At 41.0% G+C, this 19,046-nt stretch overlaps 1 pseudogene; it reads left to right on the top strand.

The window, feature by feature from the left end:
- Positions 1-13,466: 13,466 nt before the first annotated feature.
- LOC149226920 (spermidine synthase pseudogene) lies at positions 13,467-14,199 on the top strand (annotated as a pseudogene).
- Positions 14,200-19,046: the final 4,847 nt, after the last annotated feature.

Below are 19,046 nucleotides of genomic sequence, written 5' to 3'. Positions count from 1 at the left end.
TGGTTCTCCTTCAACCAAGTGGAACACTCTAATCTCACACACTGTCAGAACTGCGCAATCCTCAAGGAATGATTCCTTGACTACATTCATGAGTTTTCTTTATAAGAAAATACATGCAATTGATAGTACAATTTCCTTGTATTTAATCTCAACTGAGACTTTCTCAGAGTAGACATGCATGAGTTTCTGATGAGGGAAACTTTCGTTAACTGGAGTACAGTAGTTGAGTGCATGCATGCATCAACTGACTGTTAACTCTCTATTAGTTCCTCAAACAATGTGGAACTAATTTAACTGGACTTAACTCAGTAAAATGAGTTAACTAATTACAACTCAAATATAACTCAATATTATATCCTTAATTTAAGGGATAACTCTTGCATGACTTCAAAAAGACTTCTAACATGAATTTCTCCAACTAATTAAGTCAAAATAACTTAATTAATTATTTCCAAGTAGCTGTTAAGACTAAATTCAATTTTAATTCACAATTTAATTCAAGGACAAATTAAATTGGAATATTCTTGTTGCCACATTTCAACATAATGGCCATGTACACCACAACATGCATAAGGCTTGTTCATATGAATAACCTTGTTCTACTTGGGCTAGCTACCCTATTGCTGGTTGTTGGTGTTAGGCTAGTTCCCCTGGGGTTCACTAGGCTGGTTACCTTGGTTACCCTGGTTACCCTTGTTACCTTTCCCCTTATTCTTTTTCTTCAAATTTTGGGGATTGGTCACACTCTGCTACACAAACACTTAACCTTCAGGGTGTAGTGGTTGCTGGGGCTGATGATGTGTGGGAGGCTATGACACTAATGATTGAGGGGCTGGAGTGCTAGGATATGCATAAAGAGGATCAATATTTTGGTATACGGGTTGGGGCCCTAGAAACATGTTGCTAGTAGGAGGGGTATAAGTGTTGGAGGAACTGGTGCCCCCCTATGGGTAGGCATAACTTTCCTGAGTATATGGTGAAGAGTGTGAAAGAGATCCAACGATACCATCAACAACTTTAGATGCCCCCAGTGAATTGGCACTTCTAGGATGAGGGAGTTTTGGGATGATTGTAGAGACATAAGCATATTGTGCATAAATCATATCATATCTTAGAATGGTTTGGAGAGCTTCTTCCTTAGTCTGAGGAAAATGGGACGTGACATCTTTTCCAATGGGAGATAAAAGGCTCCTAAGGAACCAATCTAGATTGACACGATCTTCTAAAGATGGAGCACGACATGTGCTCCTCCTTTGATGCCACTCTTGAACATGGTCAGAAAGGCGAGTGGCAGAGGACTAATGGAATGTGGTCAATAGCTCCAGACCAGTGTCGTACCAGAGAGGTAGCTGAAAATATGAAACAAATGCTTTAGCAAGCGTCATGAAAATGGAATGAGAAGAGGAGGGATGGTCTACATACCATTTAAAAATGTCTCTAGTGATCGTGCATTGGAAGATTTGAAGACAAATGGAGTCATCGATTATGGAGTTCGACGAACACCACATGTGGAAGGATCAGATATGGTTGGTAGGATCCTCTCCAGAATTACCATCAAAATTCATGATGTCTGAGGGAAGCTTAGTTGACAGAGCAGGCCAACCAACATCGTGGTGTATAGGGTCATTTATCAACTAGTTAAAATTGATATACTTAACGTAGCCATAAAGGGGAGCATGGTAGCTACCGGAATGGTTCTTGAGATGGTTTCACTTGATGTGACCACTAGGATGGAACTAGAACCAACACTAGGTTGGGTTCTTGTACCAGTTGTGGGTCCAGATATGGTAACGATAAATGGTGAAGGAGGCTCGAAATCAGATGAGGAATTAGCAGAATCAAGAGAAGAGTTGGTATGGTGACTCAAAGGGCTATGAACTCGAACCTGACGGGGAGGGGTAATATGCCCAAGTAGAAACTGGGGGTGAAGGTGTAATAGTCTCCACGACAAATACCTTGGTGGTGTAATGGTGGTAGGACACACGTGACACAGAAATGGTGAAGGGAGATCAACAATATGCATTTGTCTCAATGAGGGGAGATAAATGTATTATGTCAAGTCTTGGCTTGGTGGTGTAAACCAAGTGCCCTTCGCTTAAGGTGTTCTTGTCTGTGCAAATTTGTATTAATTGATTAAGCCCAGATCGTGTTTGTAAAAAATAAAAAATCTTGCTAAAAATAAAATGGAATTAATAACAGAAAATGAACAATAAAACAATTAACTAAACCCCACCCAAATTGGGTTTGCAAAAACTGCGCTGGTTGGTGGCTAAAATGATGTAAAATACACTGAAACGGTCAAGAGATCTAAATTTTGGTGTGATTGGGATCAAGTGACACTAAGCTGCTAGAAAGTGGTGCAACAACAACAAAAAAACAGAGGGGAGGATCGCTGCAAAAGGATAGGGAGATGGGTGAAACACCTAGGGAAACTGATGGGACCCTAAGGAAAATGACCAAACAAGTTTAAATTTGAACCTATGGATGGTAACAACCTATCTTAAAAAATTAAAACATAAGGGTACATATATGGAAAATGTGGCTAAAAGCGCTACAGAAACTTAGACTTCTCACTTAGATAAACTCCTCCTAGAAAGGTGGGAGTGTACTAGAAGCCCTAGGGGAGGCTAAATTCAACTTTGAAAATTAAATTAGAGTCAATAAAGGCCTAAGAGGGATGAGAGAAAGGTTAGACAACCCAACAAATAGCTCTCTGCAAAACCCATAAACAGATCTAAGAAAAACCCTAAAACCTAGAAATCACAGGTACTAACCTATTTCTCTGTAGGGATCGCACTTTTTGGGCTAATAAGTGCGTTCTAGCCTCCAGATCACACTTTTTGGGCCAAAAAGTGCCATTTCTACTCCGTGGATCCTGGTCAGCAAATCTTGGAAAAAAATCTTTCCTTTGTCGTCTCTGGTTCCTGTGAGCTGCAGAAACGACCAAAAATCTTGCGGAAGTTAGAAATTTATCAGATCTAGGGTTAAAAAATTAAGAACATTAAGAGAATTGAAAAAAGAAGAAACCCTAAGTTGAAAACTAAAGGTCACCCAATTTTCTCGATCTGAAGTATAAAACCCAGTGGAGTCGCCAATTTTGTTACAATGTTTTCTTCTCAAAGATGTACGAAAAGAACCCACCTAAGATTGTGGATGAAAAACAATGTTAAAAATATAAATGGATGCTAAACATTATAGATCTGCAGCAATTGATAGAAACAAAACTTGCCAAATTCTAGATCTATGCCACAATCATAGTTAAACGACAAAAAGAAAGAGTAATAACTCCAATCATCCAATGGAAACCAGATATGTAAAGAATAATTTTATTATAACACCTTTGAAGGGAACAAATAGATGTTACCACTCCCCCTCTATGGGATGGGTTCTTGTCTATCCTCAAACGTCTTCAGCTTGCGTAGAGTCTGTAGAAAATCTATGATAAGTTAACCTTGTAATGCAATATAAATCAAAGCAGAATACTATAACCTACTTCTACTATCAATTTGCGAAAGCTTAAATATCGAGCTGAACAATATAACCATAAGAAGAAGAATCAATGGCACAATACACATGAAAATACTTTGGGGAAAGTCTCATATAAAAACCCCACACTATTGTCTTAGCATACATGGTGGAAATACATAGGAATTATACAAACCCTTAGCTCTCATAACTAGCCAACTCTAAGTACAATCCTCACAGATGCTCACAGGAAATATTGGCTTCTCTCCAGCCTTCCTCTCTGCCCTCTAAGCTCCTATTTCCTTGCACTATTCCTTGTGGATGATTTTCCGATTACCAAGTGGAAAAACAAGACTTCAAAACTGTGCAATCCTCAAGGATGAATACTTGACTACATGCATGAGTTTTCTCCATGAGAAAACACATGAAACTAATAGTACACTATCCTTGAACATTAATTTCAACTGGGTCTTTCTCAGAATAGACATGCATGAGTTTCTGATGAGGGAATCTTCAGTTAACTGGAGTAGCACTAGTTGAGTGCATTAAAGCATCAACTAACTGTTAACTCACTATTAGTTCCTCAAACAATTTGGAACTAATTTAACTGGACTTAACTCAGTAAACTGAGTTAACTAATTACAACTCAAATATAATTCAATCTTATCTCCTTAATTTAAAGGATAACTCTTGCATGACTTCAGAAAGACTTCTAACTTGAATTTCTCCAACTAATTAATTTAAAATAAATTAATTAATTATTTCCAAGTAGATGTTAAGACTAAATTTGATTTTAATTCACACTTTAATTCAAGGACAAATTAAATTGGAATATTCTTGTTGCCATATTTCAACACTCCCTCTCAACAGGAAAGGGATTATCTGCCACCCTGGTCCTGTCTCTATGGAACTTGAATTTACACTTTGAGAATGCTTTTGTCAAAATGTCAGCATCTTGCTCCTCTATCGAAATATACTACATCAACATGATCCTCCTCGCTACACAATCTCTGAGATGATGATACCAGATGTCGATGTGCTTGGACCTATCATGAAATACTGGATTCTCAGAGAGTTTGATATAACTCTGATTATCACAATAGATCACAGTTGGATCCATCCTCTCATCAAACAAACCAACTAGGATTTTCTGCATCCATATGGCCTCACATGTGGTTTGACTTGCAGCCATGTCTTCTGCCTCTGCTGAGCTGAGTTTAACTGACCTATGTTTCCTATTATAGCAAGAAACTGCTACTAACACAACGTTGAAAATCGCTCCTAATGTTCTCTTCCAATCTGATGGACTCCTTGCTCAATCTACATCAGTGAAGCCCTGTAGCTTCACTCCCTCTATCTGTTTGTACCATAATACATACTAAGATGTGTCTCTGAGGTATCTCAATACATGCTTTAACACCTTCCAAAACATCTTGGTATGTTGAACCATCGCTTGACTTAGTTGGTTCACCGCATAGACAAATCTGGTCATGTGTTCATTAAGTACATCAGTGAACCCAAAAACTACCTATACACAATAGCCTCTACCACTTCTCTTGAAGCAGCAACCTCCTTCCTCCAGTTACCTGCTAGAGGAGTCTGCATGGGCTTGCACTTCTTCATGTGGAATCTCCTGAGTATCTCGTTGGCATACTTACCCTGAGATACAAACAACTCCCCATCCTTCTACCACAATTCCATGCCAAGGAGGTAATGCATGAGACCCATGTCTTTCATCTTGAATTCTCTTGCAAGGTCCTCCTTGCAAGACACAATCAACTGATCATCACTGGTCAATATGAGATCATGAACATAAATTACGATGATCAACAACTTACCTTTCACCACGATTTGGTACAGGTTTTCATCTGCTTCACTCTTTGTGAAACCTAACACAGTGAAGTAGTCGTCTATCCTGGTGTACCAAGCATGAGCTGCCTGCTTCAGCCCATACAACGCTCTCTTGAGTCAGCACACATGCAACTCATGATCGAAGGTCTCAAAACCTTCCGGATTCTCTATGTACACCTCTTCCTCAATCTAGCCATTGAGGAATGCAGTCTTCACATCCATCTGATGGATCTTCCAACCCATCTGTGTTGATATTGCCAATATAGATTTTATAGATGAGTACCTTGTGACAGGAGCAAAAGTCTCATCATAGTCAATCCCCTCAACCTGTGAAAAGCCACAGGCAACAAATCTTGCCTTATGCTTCTCCACACTACCATCAGTAGCTTGCTTTACCTTGTAAAGCCAACGGGAAATCACAACTGACTTTTTCTCCCATCTCAGAACCACGTCCCAAACACTGTTACAAACTATGGAGTCATACTCCTCCACTACAACATCAACCCAAATCGGTTGCTGCACTGCTTCCTCAAAGGAAGATGGCTATGTCTCAACACATTCCCTAGTAAGGTCCATGTATCCAGTGTACCTCTCAGGTGACCTCCTCTTTCTGCACTGAGAAGATGGTGCTCCCACATTCTCTCTTACATCCTCCAACAATCTCTCAGCTTCTCTTGTGTGCTTTCGTCCATCTCTGGAAGACTCTGCTTGAGTGGATGTCTCCACTCCTGGAACCTCTGCATGCAGCTGCTCCACATCAGTCTGAGGCTCCTCTTCCTTAGGAACCAATAGTTCCTCCATAGCCTATAGTTGGAGCTCCCTCTTAAGGGAAACTCACATGGCCTTCTGCTCATCAAACTTGAGATCTCTGTGAACCACTGTCCTCCAACTGGTAGGAAAGTACACCCAATAGTTGTGTGGTGTATCAATGTACCCCACAAATATCACCAACTCTTCTATTGGCTCAAGCTTCTTCCATGCATCCTTTGTCACATGGAAATATACCGATGAGCCAAATATCCTGAATTGACCCACATGTGGTCTCTTACCGGAGAAAGCTTCCCCTAGTGTCTTCATCCCAAGTATGTGATGCGAGCTTCTATTCTACAAATAGACTATTGTGTTTCATGCCTCAGCCCACAAGTGAAGTGGTAGGCCTTGAACATGCAGCATTTCCTTTGTTTCCCCTACAATATTTCTGTTATTCCTCTCAGCCACCCCATTCTACTGTGGGTTATGAGGTACCGTCAACTCTCGTTTAATTCCTTCCACTGCACAGAAGTCCTTAAACTCTTGAGAGACATATTTTCCACTGTTGTCGCTTCTCAAGGCCTTGATATTCTTCCCTGACTCTTTCTTGACAAAAGCTTTGAACTCACAAAACTTTGTGAAAGTTTGGTCCTTCCTTTGCATGAAATAAATCCAACATTTACGAGAATAGTCATCAATGAAAATAACATAATACCTTTGCTTCACTGTGGATGCCATCGAGAATGGTCCTCACAAATCAGTATGAGCTTGCTCTAAGATAGCCTCTGCTCGGCTGTCTCGATCATGAAAGGAAGAATTGGTGTACTTTCCCAAGGTACAACCTTTTCATGTGTCAAATTTCTCAAGTTTATCTTTGGGAAGTCCTGTAGATATCTGCTACATTATCTTCAAAGCCCATGATGCAAATGGCCCAACTGCTTGTGCCACAACTCGCCAATGTCTTGGCTTTGCACCAATTCTACTTTCGTACTCAATGTTGCACAACCATATACCTCTAGTTTATAGAGATTCTTCACCCGAATCCCTATCCTCTTGGTCTGACCCGCAGCTATGTGTCTTAGGAACGCATTTCCTTTACTAAAGACAACATCGTAGCCTTTGTCCTCCAACATTGCAATTGATACCAAATTCTTATTCAGTCTAGGAACATACATCACATCTGTCAAGGTGAGAGGAGCTCCATGCTCCCTCTAAAAAGCAATCGTGCCCACTCCTGAAACACTATACCTTCCGTTGTCACCCATCTCTATGCGCATATTGAGGTCTTTCTCCTCAAGGCACTGACTAAATTTTTATCACTGGTCATGTGGAATGAGGCTCCACTGTCAAGATACCAAACACAACCCATCATCAATGACACCATGCATGCGATGAGGGTAAAGTCCATTTCGAACTGAGAGGCTAATGCCTCACCTTTCGATCCTTCTGAGGATCCATTTTTGGATTCTTCGATGGAAAATTAGTCGCATAATGTCCCATCTTGTGACAATTAAAGCATTTTACTTTAGACATGTCACCCTTCTTCCCTCCATGAGAAGAATTCATTTTGAAATGGAAAGCCTTCCCTTTCCATTTCCTTGCCTTAGATGCTAAGGCCAGATTTTCTTCATCATCATTCTTGGATGAAGAACCATTTCATGTGCTCCTCTTGATCTCCTCTTGCATAAGATCCATCCACATTCGTTCCCAATCTGGTAGTTTCTCGCTTCCATTCACAGAGTCCTGGTAGTTATTCCAACTCTTTGGAAGGCCAAGGAGAGCGAGGCTCACCATATCATCATCAACAGTAGTTATTCCCACACTGCCAAGCTCATCTCTGTAGGTGGTGAGCTTGTTCAGATATGTGGAAATAGTATCGCCCTTCTCCATCTTGATTCTTTGAAGCTTAACCTTGATCACCAATTTCCTCTAGTTGCTATTGTTCTGGTAGAGGTCCTTCAATGTCTTCTACATTGAAAATGGTGTATCCTTCCCATGGAGACTTGAGACAATATGGTCTAAAAGTCCCTCAAGGATGATGTGTCTTGCCTTCGCCAGACACTTCTTCCACTCAACCATCTCTTGTGCATTAGTTGAAGCTGGCTTTGGGATTTCTTGATCAATGAATTCCTTCAAGCCATTGTCTTCTAATACAGCCTCCATTCTACCTTTCCATGCTAGGTAATTCGAGCTACCTTTCAAGGCATACTCGAGTCTCAAGCCATAGAACGCCATTGGCCAACCTTGAAGTATGATATAAATTTGATTTGCATCTACAACCCTGAACTTCAAACTTCAAATTCTCTTCTCAGTACACTGTTCACAGCTCTGATACCTTGTAGAAAATCTATGATAGGTTAACCCGATAATGCAATATAAATCAAAGTAGAATACTATAACCTACTGCTACCATCAATTTGCGGAAGCTTAAAGATTGAGCTGAACAATATAACCAAAAGAAGAAGAATCAATGACACAATACACATGAAAATACTTTGGGGAAAGTCTCAGATAAAAACCCCACACTATTGTATTATCATACATGGTGGAAATACATATGAATTATACAAAGCCTTAGCTCTCACAGCTAGCCAACTCTCAGTACAATCCTCACAGATGCTCATAGGAAATCTTGGCTTCTCTCCAGCCTCCTTTCTACCCTTCAAGCTCCTATGTCCTTGCGTTGTTCCTTGTGGACAAAAACAAGCCTTCAAAACTGCGTTATCCTCAAGGATGAATCCTGTTGGGCATGGAATCCCCCCAAGGCATGTTTTAGGGCTTAAAGCCAAAATTTTTGACCAAATCCTTTTTTAAAAGCTCTGCAAATTGTGGGCGTGGAGCGCAAAATCATAATAGAGTCACAGGCTTGTCCGCCGTAGTTTTTGTAATGTAATGTTGGCTAGATAAACCTACCCATGGTCTGCGGACCATGGGATTGTATAAATAGAGTGAGGCTCTAAGTGTATAAGATAATCAATAGAGGAACAAAAGAGGAAGAGAAGTCTAAGGGATTGAGTCGAAGGGTAAAGTGTGTTTGTGGGTCATAGAGTAGGAGAAGGATCTGTAGCTGAGTGCACAGAGGCTTAGTAGTCTGCATATGAGTGTGTGGACCTCTGCATTTGAGTGTGCAGGGCAAGTCGAGTTTGTAGCCATTAGAAGAATCAATAAAGAGAAGTTTTACTATATTTCTATGTATCTCTTCCTGGTTTAATGATGATTGGATATAATTTGTAAGTATAATGTTTATTCACTGCGCGAACCTATATGAATGTTTTGTATAACTAATTATAACTTAAGACATTCAAGTAAGGCAAAGGTAATTAACTAGTACTAGAAGATAAGTAAGATCTCGGGTAATAGCACAGAGCGTGGCATGGGAGCTCTACAGCCCCTGCTTAGGGCTGCGTGAAGGTAGTGTATTAGGCCGCGAGGAATGGGAAAGTGCATGAATCAACCTGTGTGCAGGAACCAACAGTGGACTAGTCGAACCTCTCAGACATCTCACGAGTGTGGAAACCTAGTTCTAGCACCCTCCCATACTACTTCAAATGAGACATCAATCCACGCTCTGCGGACAGTTACCGAACGGGCCAGTCATATAGGGATTTGTTTGGCTAATTAACTCTGAACCTGGGTGGGGCCCCAAAAAGCCAACAAATGGTTCCACTACCAAAACTGGGATCTGCATAGATATGTCTAATGTCATATAACTGGAATATGACAAAGAAAGGAATTGAAGATTGGTTGGACAGAAAGATTCACGAGTTCGCGGCGCAGGAAAATACGAATCCATGATTATCAAAGGAAGAGTGGTTAGGCTGCTACTTATATATAGAGATCCATGAAAGTTTCTTTGCATCCTTCCCCACTAAGTTGTACAAGTGGATTGCAAATCTAGCAGATAGCCAAAGAAGGTGTAAACTTGATAAACCTATTGTGTGGACTCCAGAATTGGTGCGCAGACTGGAAGCATCAGAACATAAGATCATGTGCGTTATTGATCACTAGCTCGATTGAATCATAGGAGGATTCATCACTGAATTTTGGTAGATACTTTAGTTAGTTATAGCGAGGCAGAATGACGCTTCCTAAAAGGACAGTGAGGTAAGTACATTAAATCTTTGAACATTTGGATTAAAATGCTTCCGTGTAAAAAATGGGTTATGCGAATAAATTGATGTTTAGTGCTACACGAAGTGGGAGAGTCTACAGAAGCAAAGGTAGCATAGAACTAGAGACTAGCCCCTTGATTTCACCTCCATGAGGGGGTGAGGAAGAGCTTGTGAAGGTCTTGCCAAGATGCGATCAATCTGACAAGACAGAGAATTCCGCGCATACCACCTACACCCACACCACCACCAGTTTCACCGTCTTCACCCCCATCTTCACCCATACCACCTCCGCCACCACCACAAAGCAATATGGCAAGCGCGATAAGGCTACCAATGTTCAAGGGAGTAGGGAATGAAGATCTGGACCAGTTTTGGTTCATGATAAAAGATTTATGGGAAGCACAGGGTGTCACGGATGACAATATAAAGAAGGAAACGTTGGTCAGTGCTTTGCAGGATCATGTGCTAACCTGGTACATTAAGCATTCCAATGACAATTTGAATGCGAGGATCGTGGATATACAAGCTATGCTAAACAAAGAATTTAACAAGCCAAAGTTAGAGGCACAGTCGATCATTGGATTCAAGGAAATGACAATGCTACCAGGTAAGACCTCATAAGAGTTGTATCAAATATTGAAGTACACAATTCGCGAAGCGAACATGACATTAACAGATTGGAAACACCGTGAATGGTTTGTTACATTCTTAATGCTACATCTATGAAACAAGCTATCACAACAAAGGCTAACCACTCAGGTTGAGGCTTTGGAGGTCACAATGAGATTGCACGAGACTCCAATACAAGATCCTAACTTGGGAGTTCAGCAGATTCACATGCAATTGAAAAACTTGTGCCTAGAGATGCAAAGTTTGAAACAAGATAGGACAACCCGCCCAAAGTTGTGTGATGAGGTATGGTGCATAAAATACAAGGGCCAAGGTCACAACAAGGACCACTGCCTGGTATTTGCAAATTACCTTGCAGGAGGAGGGCCAATGACACTAAGACCAGAGGCATAAGCAGGACCAAGCGCGGTGCCTGAACTATGGTGCACGATTTGTCAAATAGGAGGAAAGCATGCTACAGATAACTACCATCTATTACAGAAATATACACAAAATTTACAACAATTGTTCTGTAAGTTCTATAGGTCAGAAGGACATGATGAGCACACCTGTAGAAGTTATGAACTGATGATGGATCAAACTCCTACCTACAGAGTTTAGGCTAAAACATGGGCCCTCGATCAAAACACAAGAATGGTGCGCACCAGATTTCAAGGACGTGGACGAGGCCGAGGTGGAGGGGGACCAAGAAGAGGTTGCAGACAACTGATATGTTATAATTGTGGAGGGCCAAGGCATTATGCCCACAATTGTATGAATCCAATGTGACCATCATTCTTGTATTGTACATTGTTTGACCATGAGACAGAGGATTGTCCCACACTGATAGCGAGGTTGTGTGATAAAGGAGCACTCCAACCTCCCCCAACTCAGAACCTACAAATGATGAGGTCTGAGCTGCATGAGGAAGACCCTAATGTAAATATCGTGCTCTGGAGTGGAATTACAACAGGAGATGACAAAGGCAAGAAACCTGAAGAAAGTACTTGGGTTTGCAAGGCTCCAATGAAGGAACCAAAATTTGATTTGGAGAGCGCTAAGGAGACCTTCATGGATGTTAAGAGGAGCTTTGTTGATACCTCCATTAAGAGGAGCTTCATTGATACCTCCACTTCAGGAAGTAAAGACAGACTGGAGCCAGAAATGGACCCATCGATGCTCAGTACATGAAACATATGAAGAGGAATCTGAGATCGACCAAGTGATTCTGGATCTAGGGTCGGATGCGAATGTCATGCCAAAGTAGACATGGGAGCACATGGACAGGACTGTGTTGCAATGGTCTCCTATCCAGTTATGAATGGTGAACCAGCAAAGATCCTACCTATGGGGAGATTGTAGGGAATCACAGTAGATATTGAAGGAGCAAGGACGCTAGAAAATTTCGCAGTGATAGAGATTGTTGATGACAATAATCCTTACCCCGCACTATTGGGAATAGATTGGGCCACTGACATGAATGGAGTGATAAATTTGAAGAAGTAGAAGATGATTTTTTAGAAAAAGTCTCTGCGCATAGTGGTACCTTTAGACCCTACAGAAGGATCATGCTACATGGAACCAGTGCGCAACTACAACATTGATGATGATCTAGACTGCATCTATAAGATAACTGTGCAGGATCAAGATTGGGTAAATCCAACCACCGATGGCCGAATCTCATGGGAGTGTGAAAGCTCTTGCACCTCAAATTCTGACGAAGAGATAGAATGATGGTAGAACCGGTTACACGAGGTAACCACGCTCAACTGTAACATGATGAAAAGATTGTTGTGCTGCGTAGCAACAGAAGTAAGATATATTTCTACGTAGATGGGTTAAGTGAGGTGGATGACTTCCCAAATGAATTTGAAAGAGAATTACCGGAACAACAGCGTTTCGACGCTCTGAAATGGGTACTGCGAGCTACACCCACAAGATGGTGGGGTAGGCACCAAAGAAGTTTTGACGACTGGTGTGAATGCAAAAGGATGAGGCGCATGCAGTTTTGAAAGCCTAAGATGTGGTTAAAAGACAAATATGATCGACGAGATGATCCACGTGTACACCTCACAAAATGGACAAAGGTCTATGGGGAAGAGCCACAACCTAAGTGGGTGCACCTATTCTGTCATACCCTGGATATTATACCCATGAATTGGTATATAGAAATGGAGCTTTGCCATGGCACGAATGAATGGGATATCTTACGTGAAGGATTCTGGTTAGCCTTCACAGTTTAGGATCATTGGTGGGATATTGTTGATGATGCACTATGTTAGACTCAGTCTTGTCAGTCCTCTGTCAGAGCCAAATTCACCAAGGTTCATTTCTCGTCATTTGTCGTCATCAAATGCCATTTTGGTCAAAAAGAGTTATTTTAATTCTTGAGTCCAAGGTTTTGTCTCCAGAAGTGTGAAATAATGCTTGCAGGCCAAAGGGAGGTTCAGTAAGTTTTTATTTCAGGAATGTCATCGTCAATAATGCAAGATTGATTCTTCTTCAAAACCCTGTTTTGAAGAAGAAATCATCAAATGTGTTTTTGTAGTAAATATGTAATTTGTCAAAATGTTTCGAAGTTGTACAGCTCTTCAATGGTAGCAGCTATAGCTGCTCCTATCCCTACAAAAGCACAAACAGAAGAACCATCATTTCAGCTAAAGAAGGTCAGAGAAGAAAATGAAAGACTCGAAGGAATTTGCGGTGGAAAATATATTGTTTGAAGGCAAGTCAGAATATCAAGATGTGATGGTATTTCAGTCAGTAACATATGGGAAAGTGCTTGTTCTGGATAAGGTGATTCAGTTGACAGAGAAAGATGAATGCGCCTACCATGAGATGATAGCTCATCTTCCACTTTGTTCTATTTCATCTCCCAGAAAGGTATTGGTTGTTGGAGGAGGTGATGGGGGAGTTCTTCGAGAAATATGTCGACACAGTTTGGTGGAACAAATTGATATATGTGAAATTGATGAAATGGTTATAAATGTATCCAAACAATTTTTCCCAAATGTTGCTGTAGGCTATGATGATCCTCGTGTAAGGCTTCATATCGGTGATGGAACTGCCTTTTTTGAGGGAATGTCTGGCGGGAATTTATGATGCAATTATTGTAGACTCTACTGATCCAGTAGGTCCTGCAGAGGAACTATTTGGAAAACCATTTTATGAAACAATGTTCAGAGCATTGAGGCCAGGAGGTGTAGTTATAAGTTAGGCAAAAAGCTTGTGGTTACATATGCATGTTATTCAAGATATTGTCACAACGTGCAGGCAGACTTTCAAGGGCTCTATTCACTATACATGAACATCAGTTCCAACATATCCAAGTGGCACAATTGGTTTTGTGATTTGCTCAAATGAAGGACCACCAGTGGATTTCAAAAATCCTGATTATCCCATTAAAGAGTAGTGCTATATTAAATTGTAAAGCAAATCCATTTTTTTTGACAACCTATGTGCATGTCAAACATTCACAAAAATCCAAAGGAGAAAGCTGAATTTGGAGGTTGAAGAGTGAATTTCAGTGTTGGAGAGGCCGACAGTGCGCGCGGTGCAAACAAGGAGCGCACGACGCATAGGATGCACGCGGCGCACAGGCAGAGGGACATGTGACTTATAAAGCGGAGGTGACGGGTCCTCCTGGAGTTTTGGTGTCGGTGAAACCCATAAAACTTGAGTTTTCCAAAAAAGGGGAGAAGAAATCTTCTACTATAACATTCCCTGTAGAATTTGATACAAAGCTTCATCATTCAAATTCAAAAAGTCCGAGGAAACATTACAAAAACGGATTTGAGAAGAGAAGAATCTAAATCCATGGCTAGATGAGAGATTTTCCATTCATTTGCAGGCCAAGAAAGCAAAGAGGAAACAATTCAAAGCGAGTTTAGTGTGTAAGAGTGAAATTGGGTGAAGATGGATGAAGTTTGCTTAGCGCGGCGCACTGGAAGAAGGCATGGCGCACATAGGCCGTGCGGTGCATTGGGTGCAAATCTGCAGTGTAATTTTACACTGGCATGGTGCACCCACATGGCGTGGCACATTGGGCAGCCTGCACAGTGCACAGAGCTGACACACGCAAAAAATTGGCATTTGTCCCATAAATCCAAACAACTCGATACAGAAGTTATACTTTCTAGCCTGATTCCTAAGATTCTGGATTTGCTATAGATTCTGGAGGCAGATAAATGACTTATGCTACAGGAGATGTGTTTGAGCAGGAGGATTCATTGCCTCATGGCTCGTCAAGCTGCTCCTTGCCAAAGGCTATATTGTAAGAGGAGCAGTTCACAGCAACCCAGCGGATGATGGGCATAAGTATGAAACATTTAAGAGAGCTGGAAGGAGCAGAAGAGAGGCCTGAGATTGTTAAAGCTGATATTCTCGATTACCAGGCTTTGGTCACAGTTATCCGAGGCTGCCACGATGTTTTCCACACAGCTTGTCTTATAAGTAATGACCCTGAGCGAGTTATAGAGCCAGCAGTGAGCGGAACCAGGAACATTCTGGAGGCATGTGCAGAAATGGGAGTGAAACGCGTGGTAGTTGCATCTTCTATTGGTGCGGTTTACATGGATCCTCACAGAGACCCACTCGCCATAGTCGGTGATGAATGTTGGAGCAATTTGGACTACTACAAACAAACTAAGAATTTGTATTGCTATGCAAAGATCTGGGCAGAGAAAGCAGGCCACTGAAATTGAAATGCGTGAAAGAATAGCACAACGTTGCTTAGAAAAAGCCTTGCAAGCTTTTTCCATGATCCATGTTGAGAGAAAATGGAATGGTTATTTGGAAGAAATGCTTCCAAATTGTGTTAGCAATGAACGTGTAGCTGCTTTGTGTGGTCACCAAATCCCAGCAAAAGGGAATCTGCAGATTGTCAAATCCTGAGAGGATTGGGACAAGAATTTTATGGTGCTCCATATAGCTCCAAATGGCAATTTTCATGTACAAATCCAGGCATTCAAAAAACATAACGACATTTCCAAAAATCGTTATCGAAACTGCTTCTATTTTTTGCAATTTTCAACAACACAAAGAGACCTGGCAAGGTTCTAGTGGTATTCGTGGTGAAATCATCAGAAATCAGACCGCCCATGAAGATTACATGCGATACAGTGGCATTTGAAACAAGTCTGCTAGATTCATAAACCTTTTTCACACTTGATCATGCACAACAGTTATCCGATGCACCTGATTTGTTAATCGCCAGGTGGATAAATGGAGCGAATATATGGAAATAGGGATTTGAATCCCTCATGATGGTTTTTACTCAACCAGGTGTATTTTTGGCAAACAGAAAGAAAAGGGAGCTGAAACGGTCAAAGCACCGAATGCCCAAATGTAAACATTGATATCCACCGTGGCAGAAAAAAAGAAAATATGATTCGATTGCTTATGGTTATCTTTAGTTATGGGATCTACATTACAGGTGTTGCTTCTTGAAGTTTCAGGCCTTTTATTGTTTCTTATTTGGCAATCATCTGGAAAGGAGAATCCCCTAGAGCCTTGGGAAACGTAATAATCTCAGATATATAAAACAGACGATGAGTAATTTAATGGGCAGTATACCAAGGAATTTGGGCAGTTATCAAATGCTGGAGGCAGTGATGGGGTAACTATAGCTGGCTCACTATACAGGTGACAATGCATTATTCAAAAATCGATTCCATAATGACATACCACAAACAAAGGCATTTTTGCTCGCAGTAATCTTTTGGAATGTGGTTACCAACGACATGGTGCACTTCCAAATTATCAAACCAAAAACGAAATCCAAGATTCCTCGTGCTATTTGAAGACAATTTTCTGCAGCAGTTTGATTTTAAAGAGACAAGTCAAACAACTTCCGATGTGTGCCTTAGTGGAAAGAATGTGTTGCTACAAGCATAATTCAGCTGCAAAAAATTCTTAAGTACCCTGTAGTTTGGGTTCACTGTGCAGGTCCAACCATGGTTCTCAAACCAAACAAATGAGTTCTTGAAAATGGAAAAGTTCATCAAACTGCTAAATACCAAAAGCCATTGGAATATGATCTCGACCAAACAGTTGGACTTGAGTTCCTTCCATGTAAATTTTCTAGCAAAACATGTCTACAAGAACGTGTACAACCAGACAACTTGCAAAAATTGTGTGTGGATGAATCACTGAGTTCTTCTGGTTTTACAAGAATTGCTAATAATAACAGTTGTAATTGTCATGCGGAAAGAGTCGATAGTGCAGACACAACCAACCTCCCTAGAAGCTTAAGGCTTTCTAGTGACAAACAAGACAATTAAGAGCAATCCTTCTCTAAATATGCATTTATCATACAAGAAATCAAGTGTTTAGATCCTACCTATAACCCAACGCTGTTGTAGTAGTCCAGCCTCGTCGATCCAGATGAGCTCCTCCTTCTCTTCGAAACCTGCATTCACTAACAATCAAACGATTAAATAGCACCTGAATATCTCATAAAACAAAACATATTTAACATACAGACCAAGGAGTATATGAAAGAACTCATAAATAACAAATTGTTGAGAAGAATGGACTTATTTGTATTAATAGGAAACAAAAGAAACCATTACAACCTGAGCCTTGGTGTTGTGCAGGTCCCTCCCAGGGTCCAACAAGAGTTTTCCTTTACTTTGATAAGCTCACCCACTTCCAAATGAAACAAGAAAGGATGGGAATCTCTCCTCACAAGCTTCTACAAGGAAGTCCTAATTCCAGCAGCATCTACCCTTAGGAATGTTCAGCTTTCAACCTCTCCTCCTTCTGGCCCAATGCCTGTATTTATAGTGCTCTCGAGGAAGTTATTCAGGTCCACCATCAATGGGATAAGCCCCTCTTTGGATGGATTAGCTCCCCTCTTGATGGGATAAGTTCCTCTTTGGTAGGGATACATGAACCATCTGGAGGCGCTTCATACACGTCAAACAAGCTTCTAGAATGCTCTAGAAATGACCACAAGTAACTTTTTTGGAGTGAAACTTGCGCCTTTTGACCTTTACAGAAGTACGCACCCATTGCTTTACAGACAAAGCGTACAAGTACGCAGGTATTGTGAACTTGGGGTGCGTACACGCAGGTAAGGCTAAGAGAAACTGCGTACCCAGAGATATATAGATTTTTAATGACTTTCTCTCTTTTTTGGAGTTTGACATGGAGAGCAGAGGTATGAGGCTTGCCAAGGAGGATAGTATGACAGTTGATGGAGCCATACTAACTGCAAATAGCCATGGTGACATTTTTTAGTGTAACAGATTGCCCCCTAAAGTGCGAAGCCTGTAGTAGATTAGGGTTTTATATCATCTAGGAAGGGTGAAGTACTTTATCATTTCAAGGATTATCTTGTGGAGAGCCCAGTCGGAACCTGCAAATATTCAACACAAAATACATATATAAGATGTTATCATCGCTGAGGTAGGCATTCCCATACTCAGATTGAAAACTTTAACTAACACTCTAACTACTACTCTGATACAGGAATGATTTTGCAGTACATCACAATCATAGACTCATGTAGACACAGTATGGACGCAGCCATCTGTTTATGATTAGTCTACTATATAATGAATACAAAACTCCTCGCAGCCTGGATGGTGGAAACTAGATCCAGGGTCTTCATTTCTACTTCTCGAATTGGTACGATTCTATCCATGCGAATAAATGAGTTGATGTCGAACATGGTAGAAACCACTTGATTACCAGTCAATGATGTAAACTGTTAACAAGTGTGAGAGAGACCACCAGTGATGTCAATGGTTCTCAAAGTACCCAGTACAATCCATGAGATGTGAATGAATGGGTTGATGTCGAACATGTCACGGAATCCTTCGATCGAAAGTTAATGATGTAAACTGTCGTCGAAGGCGAAAAACCTGCCATTGATGCATGCAGACTTCAAGGTACTGACGATTTCTAAGTCATCTCTCTAGATAATGTGCTGATGTCGATAGAAAGCGACCCGTTGCAGGCAAGCCCACAACACAAAATCATAGTTCAAGTTGAAGAAATGTTGCTGTAAGGACTGACTCAGGGATGGTCAAAATGGATGACAAGTATTTTGCATATGAATGGTTTATTTGCAGAGACCTCTTGAACACATAACGACACGATAGATGGCTTGGCGACGATTGACCCAAAGTTAATACCCAGAAGCGGTTGAAGACTTTCAAAGCGGTTTAATCAACTTTAAGACAAAGGATTTCCCAACCCAGGTGAATGAAAAGTGTCGTGTTCAAGAGTGGTAATAAGGTTTTCTTTGTGACA

The sequence above is a fragment of the Pinus tabuliformis genome, chromosome J (genome assembly GCF_031772625.1).
Source record: "Pinus tabuliformis cultivar Carrire ecotype Pingquan chromosome J, CPIR1, whole genome shotgun sequence".
NCBI lineage: Eukaryota > Viridiplantae > Streptophyta > Pinopsida > Pinales > Pinaceae > Pinus > Pinus tabuliformis.
This window is presented reverse-complemented; position numbering and strand designations above follow the sequence as displayed.